Below are 8,744 nucleotides of genomic sequence, written 5' to 3'. Positions count from 1 at the left end.
TACGGTTGCCCGTATCACTTAGCCTAAAACCCAGTCCTTTCTGGGCACAAGGCACGACATCATCTTGGCCTTGCCTTTCTTTCTGACCACACCTCCCACCAGATTCCCTGGTTTGCTGCGCTCCAGAAGAAGACTCAGCATGCTAACAACATGCTCCTACCTCATGGCCTTTAAGTTGTTCTGTTTGGAAAGCTCTTCCTCAGATATTCCTGAGCTCACCTCTTCACTTCCTTCTGATCTTCTCAGCCAGGCCTTCCCCGACAGCCCCTATCAAAGCAGCCCCTGTTCCTACATCATAGCCCTCCAGGCCTTTCAACTAAGAGTCTGGTGGGTAGTTAATCTGGTAAGTTAGTTAGTTTCAACTAAGAGGGTAAGTCCTGAGCATCTCTTTAGCACCAACAATAGTCTGTCGAAACTGTTAAAAAAATTTTTTTTTATTGTGGTAAAATATACATAAAATGTACCGTTTTAACGATTTTCTTAAGGTTTTTAGCATAGCTTTTTAGCCTCCATCTCGTGTAACTTCAACATTTGACTAACATCTTGAGGACAGGACTGTGGAGGAGGCTCCTCAGGTCTCCAGTTCTGTCGCTGCAGCCTTGGGAGACTCCCAGGGGTTCTGTCAGGCTCTGCCCTTCCTGGAAGTGACCCTCTGGTTGGTGAGGCCTGGATTTCTCAGCCTCCTTCCCCAGGGAAATACCGTTAGCAGAATTCAGCTCACCTGTTGGCGTCTTCTCTCTCTCTCCCTCCCCCTCTCTCCCTCCCTCCCCCTCTCTCCCTCCCTCCCCCTCTCTCCCTCCCTCCCTCTCTCTCTCTCTCTCTCTCTCCCCTCTCCCCCTCTCTCCTCTCTCCCCTCTCTCCTCTCTCCTCTCTCCTCTACCTCCTCTCTCTCACCTTAGTATCTCCAGCCTTTGTTGCTTCAGCAGCTCTCTAGGGCATTTAGAGATGATCTTTAATCTCTCCCACCTGGAAACCTGAATACCCTTCTCTAATTTAGAGGCTTTCCCTAGCTTGCCCTCCTCTCTCTTTTTGCAAGAATTACTGACTGACGTTTGTTAGGATCACTAGAAATCCATATCACCCTTATTTTGAGACCACTTTTTTCCTCCCAAATATCTTATTGAAATAGATCGACGGTCTGTATGGCCAGGCCACTCAAGGTGGCTGTTCTCTTGCTCCTTGTACATCCCCTGCTCGACCAGTCCCTGCTTCACCTACACTCTGCTCACACGAACGTGCTTGCTCTCTGCCCCAGCTAGCGACTGTTCTAGTCCTTAGACCAGATGGTCCACCTGCTAGTTTATTAAAGGGAAACATCTGCCCTTGTGATGATTGTTAACCTGAGGGCCTGGGAGGGACCTGCCCCAGCTGCTAGTTTCCCTGGTAACTGATGAGCCAATCTGAGGTCAATTCCCCCTATAAATGGTAGCCTCTTCCCCTCCAGGTAGCGAGATTGTTGCTATGGCCTGCCTACCCGCCTGGTGGGGGTGGAGTGGAGTGTCGCTCCAGGACCCTTTGTTTTGGACATGTAAGATACCCTTACCCAATAAGTCACTGATGTCTCTGTCTTCTGGGCTCTTTCTTCAGTCTCGAGACCGGGCAACTACAAGGCTTGCAGCCCAACAATTGGTGAGCCAGCCAAGAGGCTGAGGAAACTCCCGTGAGCCCTGAGATGGGGGGAAATAAGGCCGGGGAATGGAACATTGCCGGGGAAATCCCAAGGTGGCTGTCCACCAGCATTTGGGGCCCTGTGGTGGCTGACTACCATGAGAGATGTCTTTGTCTTCCGTTATATTGATATCCTGTTAACCTCAGAGCCTCTTTCCAGTTTAAAGGTAGCAGCCCCGTGCTCGTGGTTCATCTGACTGCAGGGTGATGGCTGGTGAATACAGGCAGCGTGCAAGGACCTGGATTCGCTATCAAATAATTGGGTGTTATCTGCTCAGGGAAGACAAGCATACCCCTGACCCACCACTCCTAAACAATTACAGACGCCAGCTTTAGGGATGTTAACTCAGGGACAGGCTTGTGAACTGAATGTGGCCGGTTACTCAGAAGGGTTTGGTGGGGGCCTGAGGCAACGGCAAACTAATGCAAGGGTGCTCTTGGGCTTCTGGTCCCAGCTGTGGAAGGCGGCAGAGCAACGACGCCGTGTGATGGAGCAACAGCTCTGTGCTGCTGACACTGCGTGACAGCAGGTGGAGGACATTACAAAAGGCCTACCTGAGTCACAGAGCAACACACAAAAACCCGCTACCTGGGGTCTAAAACAGCTGTGTGCGACATATGGGACCCCACCATGGACATCGATAGTGACCAAGGAACCCACTTTACCGGCCATGAAGTTCAGGAATGAGCCGATTAAGAATGACGTACACTGGCATTTCCTTATTACCCCACTGCTGCTGGGCTATGACCGGACTGCTTAACAACTGAGAGGGGAAACCGGCTCTCTCAACATGGGACACATCCCGGGAGCAATTGTCCCAGTGCCTACACCATGATAACCCAGAAGCAACTAGTCAACACAAGCCGAGTTCAACTGTTGGCCACTGAAGGACCGTTGCCAGGTATTGGTCAGGACAGTAACTTACTTTTGCCCTTGCCACAGGGTCTATCCCCAGGAACACGTTATAAAATGGCCCTGGGACTGGCAGGTAAGTCCCCCGTGGTTTGCTTTTCCCGCCTCATGAGGAATAGGATTCGAAAGGGACTTAAGGGATTTCACCTGTCTTCTACCCAGCTCCACCTGCGACTGCTGAAACAATCCAGGCCCCCTACTGGAGAAAGGCACCATTATATTAGCCTGTGGTCAGTTGTTATACCACCTCTCCAGCATTCGGCACCCGCTCTGAGGACTGAGGGTGGACAAGCAGTATAGTACTGCAGGCCAGGACATGGCGGCAGAGGTAGTGTTATCTCAGAATGCTGTTACTGCTTGTATTTTGCTTAATGGTCATGACCTTCCCTGTATGGTGCCTGTTAAAACATCTTACATTTTGTCCCTAGTCTGAATGGAGGGAATCTGTTTGTGGACTGGGCAACAGTGGTGGCCTCACTGCGAAATGAGTTTGATTGCTGGAACTCCAGCGAGATGTTGTTGTTGTCCTCTGGAATTCCATGAAAATTGATCTCATGAGCTGCCTGGCTCTAAAGTTTGCCCACCTCTTGCACTCTTGATGCTCTTTAGCTCCTGTTGTCTGTATTGCATTTGCGGTATTTGGTTGCAGGGCACCACTACGTACCTGACCCCAGGGATATCTTGGAAGAGGGGTGAACCAAGATTGTAAGGGTCATGCAGGGTATGTGGGGTGGAGTGTACGGCCAGGCCACTCAAGGTGGCTGTTCTCTTGCTCTTTGTACATCCCCTGCTCGACCAGTCCCTGCTTCACCTATACTCTGCTCACACGAACGTGCTTGGCCTCTGCCGCAGCTAGTGATTGTTCTAGTCTTTAGGCCAGAACGGCTCCAGCTGCTAATTTATTAAAGGGAAATATCTGCCCTGGAGATGGTTGTTACCCTGAGGGGCTGGGAGGGACCTGCCCCAGCTGCTAGTTTCCCTGGTAACTGATGAGCCAACCTGCGGTCATTTCCCCCTATAAATGGTAGACTCCTTCTCCCCTGACTAGCAAAGATTGTTGCCATGGCCTGCCTGTTGTCTGTCCTACATGGTAGGGTGACCCCTTGTTTCGGATGGGTAGGATCCCCCATCCAGTAAATCGTTGTCTCTGTCCCTGCCTTGGGGCTCTTTCTTCAGTCTCGAGGCTGGGCAACTACAAGGCTTGCAGGCCTGCGGGGTGCAGCCCAAAATGGTCTAAGGTTGGTCTGAGTTTCATCTCTTATTAGTTCCTGTCAACCTTTGGAAATGTTAGAGAACACTGAAAGGGTCCAGAGTCAGCATGAATGAATGATTATCTGAGTGAATAAATAGAAGGATCAGTACAAAAGAAAACCTCTTGGACAAATCTTCAACTGGATAATGGGCCTCCCTGAATTTGCGTGGAGAGTAACATATATGAGGGAAATGCTTTAGAAAGAGTACTAGAGGCCAATTGTTACTGCCCTGTAATCTGGCCTATGATTTCATAAACTGGTTTGTTGGGCAAATGTCCACTATGTAACTGTTGCTGTATTCTCTAATGTGTCAAAGTTCACTTCAGAATTAGAGATGAATGTATTCCTATTAGTTTTACAATTATAAATGATGTGTAAAACAAGGGTCTCTTCCCATTTCCAGTGCGAGACCCCATCCAATTGACCGTTATGTCCCTTGTTACCACTGAATTGGTTCTCAGCTCACTGAGGAGAAACTCATCTTCATCTTTGTATCCTCCCTCCGCTGCCACAGCTCTGGTAACAGTCATTCAATTGCTTAAATTTCTTTCCGATTCCTACTGCCACCTTCTTGGCCCAGATGTTCGTCATGCTTGGAATATTACTAAATTTCTTTATTGCACACCTGATTCTATGCTTGACTACCCCCTGCCCACCCCCCAAAAAAACCCCCTCATTTTATGTATTATATATTGCTGCCTGATGATTATATATAAATTAATACGTTACTACCCAACTCAGTATTTTCAGTCAGGGGATGTTTGAAAGCTTATCATATAGCTATTTAGTTTTCCCTGTTGTCTTAAGCAATATTTCTTAGATTTGACTCATACTAATAATCTGAGGAAAAAAAAAAAAAAAAAAAGCTCAAGTTACACCTGAATCAAAATTCCCCCAGAGGGCTTCCCTGGTGGCGCAGTGGTTGAGAGTCCGCCTGCCGATGCAGGGGACACGGGTTCGTGCCCCGGTCCGGGAAGATCCCACATGCCGCGGAGCGGCTGGGCCCGTGAGCCATGGCTGCTGGGCCTGCGCGCCTGGAGCCTGTGCTCCACAACGGGAGAGGCCACAACAGTGAGAGGCCTGTGTACCGCCAAAAAAAAAAAAAAAAAAAAAAAAAAATTCCCACAGAAGGAGCCCAAGAATCTCTATCTATCAAGCATCCGGGTGACTTTTATGATTAAGTACTTGTGGTTATTTACTAGCAGCATTAGTATCACCTGTGAAGAAGTAAGTTTGGGGCCCCTTCTCACTTTGGGGTCCAGCAATCCGATTTAATAAGTCTTCCAGGTGATTCTGATGTACACTAAAGTTCGAAGACCATTGAACTAGCCTGCAACAATGACTTAGGGCAGTGGTTCTCAGATTTGGCTGCACATGACAATCTAAGGAAGTTTTAAAAACAAAAACAATACTGATACCTAGACCTTACCTCCAGATATTCTAATTGAATTGGGGCACAGCAAGCATTTGACTAATATATCATCATGGATGCTGAGGCTGATGTAACCTACCACCTATAACTCATCTCAGAATTTTAAATTTAACCTGATTGGATTTATATGGTGACAAGTTTGAATTCTTAACATAAATGTGTGCATTTAAGATATTGAGGCTCTCTGTAGACAGATTTAATTTGAATAAAGGGATCTTCTACTAATGGTTTGAAAACCACAAGCCTACAGACTCAAGTCCACTTCAGTCTTGCCTTTAAAACACGCGTTTATTGTCTCTCTCACTAATACCGCATAGCCCTACTCTCTAGCTGTAATATTGGGTTGGCCAAAAAGTTTGTTCGGTGTTTTCCGTAGCAGCTTATGAACGAACGTTCTTGGCCAACCCAATATACCTGAAGCATGCTTCCTAGCACCTAGGAAGGGGAAAGAGCACCAGACTGAGGTCCCAGACTACAGTCTAGTTCCAGCCTGTTGGACCTTGGCAAGTCACTAACTCTCTTTTGGCTTGTTTCCGCATTACGAAGGGAGGGGCCAGAACCGAATGATGTCTAGCACTCCTTCTTAGTGTTTTAGCATTTTCACATTCAGGTTCATTTCCAACTTAGACTGTGTTGTCCCTTCTGTAGGATAACTCATCCAAAGGCACAGTTCAAGATCTAATTATCCTTAGCATTTCTTTGGCACTCAGTCCAAGCTTCTTTGACCTCTTAGGCATCTTTGTGTGTTTACGTCTGGTCTCCCACTGGGTAATAGATTTCACATATCTCTTTGTATCCCTAAATGCCCAGTATAAAAGTCCATGTTTGTTATCTTTTTTCTCAGGACCATGAATTATGGCCGCTGCCATTTGTTTTATTCCAACAATAGCTATGTTGAAAGCTTGTTTTTGCTGAGTGAGCTCTCATGACTGTACCAAAGGTTTCCAACTTATATCCTACTTATCCTACAAATTTTCTTTTATGATAGTCCTATTCAGCCCCTAGTTTCCACTGATTATTCTCAAAAAATAGCTCTCTTGTGGCCTCTGCTGGTTTGACAGTAGACAACTGCTTCACTGATTCCTTAAATGCACACTAAAGGATTCAAGTGTTAAGGACACTTCAGTTTTCCAAGGAACCATTCTAACAGCATCAGCTCAGCAAAGAGAAAGATTTTGAGATGTCTCTTAAACTGCTAGGCTTGCTGAGAATAGACAGTGGTAAAACCTGAGATATTTTAAATGCTTATTTCTGAAGTGGCATTTTTCAAAATTAAACTCATGCTTGTTAAGATGTCAGGAACAAGTGAATAAGATTCTTAGGTGTGTGCTTTAAAAGCTTGCCCCTTTGGAATAAACTTGTCAAAATTTGCCTGATTCTGATACTTGTATTATACCTGGCAAAGATAAAAGTGCTTGATAAAGGTTTAAGTAAATGTACTAGTGTTATTTGGTTTATGTAACACTATTCCTTTTTGACAACTAAATTATAAATTAAAGACAATCTGGGCAAGAATCTTTTCAGAGTTATTTGTTTTAGAGGGCCTAAGAATGTTCTCTGTTAAGTTTTTAAATACATATGCTAGATGCAATTTTAAATCTAGTTACTAATATGTTAAGCTGCCTTTCCAGTTGGACTTTGGGAAATTTTTCACTACGTGAGAGGTGTTAAGAATATTCTTCTGCTTCATTTGTTCTTTTCTCAAGGTAGCATGTTGTATCTTCTATATACATTTGGATACCTATGATTAACTCATTCAAACTGTTGCGTCTGACAACCTTATGTTTCAAATGATTTAATCGGGATGCCTGTCTGTCAAAGGCAGGAAAGGTGTTAATCCAATGTGAAGTGCTGACGCTGAGGTTCTGCATGCTTTCAAAGTTTAAATCACAGGTCTTCAACTTTAAAAGGCTCACAGGCAACCTGAAACTATATGTAACTGCATACAGTGATCGATACATATTTGTATGAAAATACTGTCTAACATATATAATGCTTTACAAATGAAGAAGCCCTTTCATATATCTTCTTAAATCACAAACTGCAGTTCTGTGTTTAAATGCATCTAACTCAAGTGTTTTTAAAAAGTGTCTATTACATTACTTCATTTAAAGGTAGAGCTGGTCAACAGCAGATGAAGAGACCTCAGTTTACCCAACCTCACAGGGTTACTGAGGAAAAATGAAAAATGCTGGCTAAAGGGTTGGATTTCTGTCAAGCCACTATCAGGTAGACAATCTCTTGTCTCTGCTTAGGCTACCTTAAAAAAAAAAAAAAAAAAAAACAGCTCACTGGAGATATACAGCTCTAACTGCACATCCTGTGGTGCCCTGTTCCAATCCAGGTGTCTCTCAGTGACTATTCTGGCCACTGAGACACAGGGAAAGTTACTGGGAGGGGCCTTCTGGAAAACTTTTTAAAGGACAAAAACAAATGACATGTGCCTTTTTCTTTTCCCTTCTACCTGGCTAGAACATGGACATGATTCCAGAGGTGGCATAACTATTTAACAGTCACAAGAATGAAGGCCACATACAAAATATGAAAGCAGAAAGCTAGAAGAAATCTGGGTTTACGAGGGCACAGACCAGCTTTGGACTGCCCATCTCCAGACATTTCGTGAGAAAAGGAAAACTAGTCATTTTTGGATCTATTTTTTTGCAGCTTAGTGTTAAGCTGATACATAAATCCACAAGATTATTTGAAGATTAAAAGAGAAAAATCTATGTGAAGAGTGTAACATGGTTTCTGGCATATACTAAGTGACCAATGAATGGCTATTATTTGGGGGAGATTAGTTGACTGCCAGCAGAGATCAAAAAATCAAACATAGGATAAACAATTTGGGAAGGGAAGAAAAGTGCTGAATAGAAGCTATGATAGGTCCATTAAAAAAAAAATTGAGAATCACATTCAGAGCCAAACCATGAATGTACAAAGAGGGTGTAACATAAAAGTAGATACTAAATATAAGTGATTTCTTTTCCAATCCCCTCTGTGAAAACATAAAACTGATGTCATTTATTCATGAAAACCTTGATCAATGAGGAAGATGAGACTAAACAGATTTTTAAAAACTCTGAGAAGTAAAGGTTATACCTATAAGGTTATTTAGATTTTAGTGAGGCATTCCATTCAGTGTGTCATGTACTCCTGCTTATGTAATACTGTCAAGATCTGGATTAAAGGAATACACAAGACACTGATAAACAAAATGCCACTAGAAAAGGTGACACAGATGTGGTCAGTCATCTTGATGACTCAGACACTGGGTTCCAGAGGAGTAGGAAGTTGCTAAATACAGAAATCTATTTTGTTCACAAATTGGAAGTTCATAACATTAGTCAACCCAGAGAAATACAACTAACTGAATTTGAACATGTGGGCAGAGAAGAACTCAAATTGTTTGAAAACTGCACTAGGAAGAACAAGTATGATGAAAAGAAGACATGTGAAGAGCCGGAATAGTATGATCAGA

Source organism: Mesoplodon mirus (assembly GCF_964341445.2).
Source record: "Mesoplodon mirus genome assembly, chromosome: 13".
In the NCBI taxonomy this organism is placed as follows: Eukaryota; Metazoa; Chordata; class Mammalia; order Artiodactyla; family Ziphiidae; genus Mesoplodon; species Mesoplodon mirus.
Note: the sequence above shows the minus strand (reverse complement) of the source record.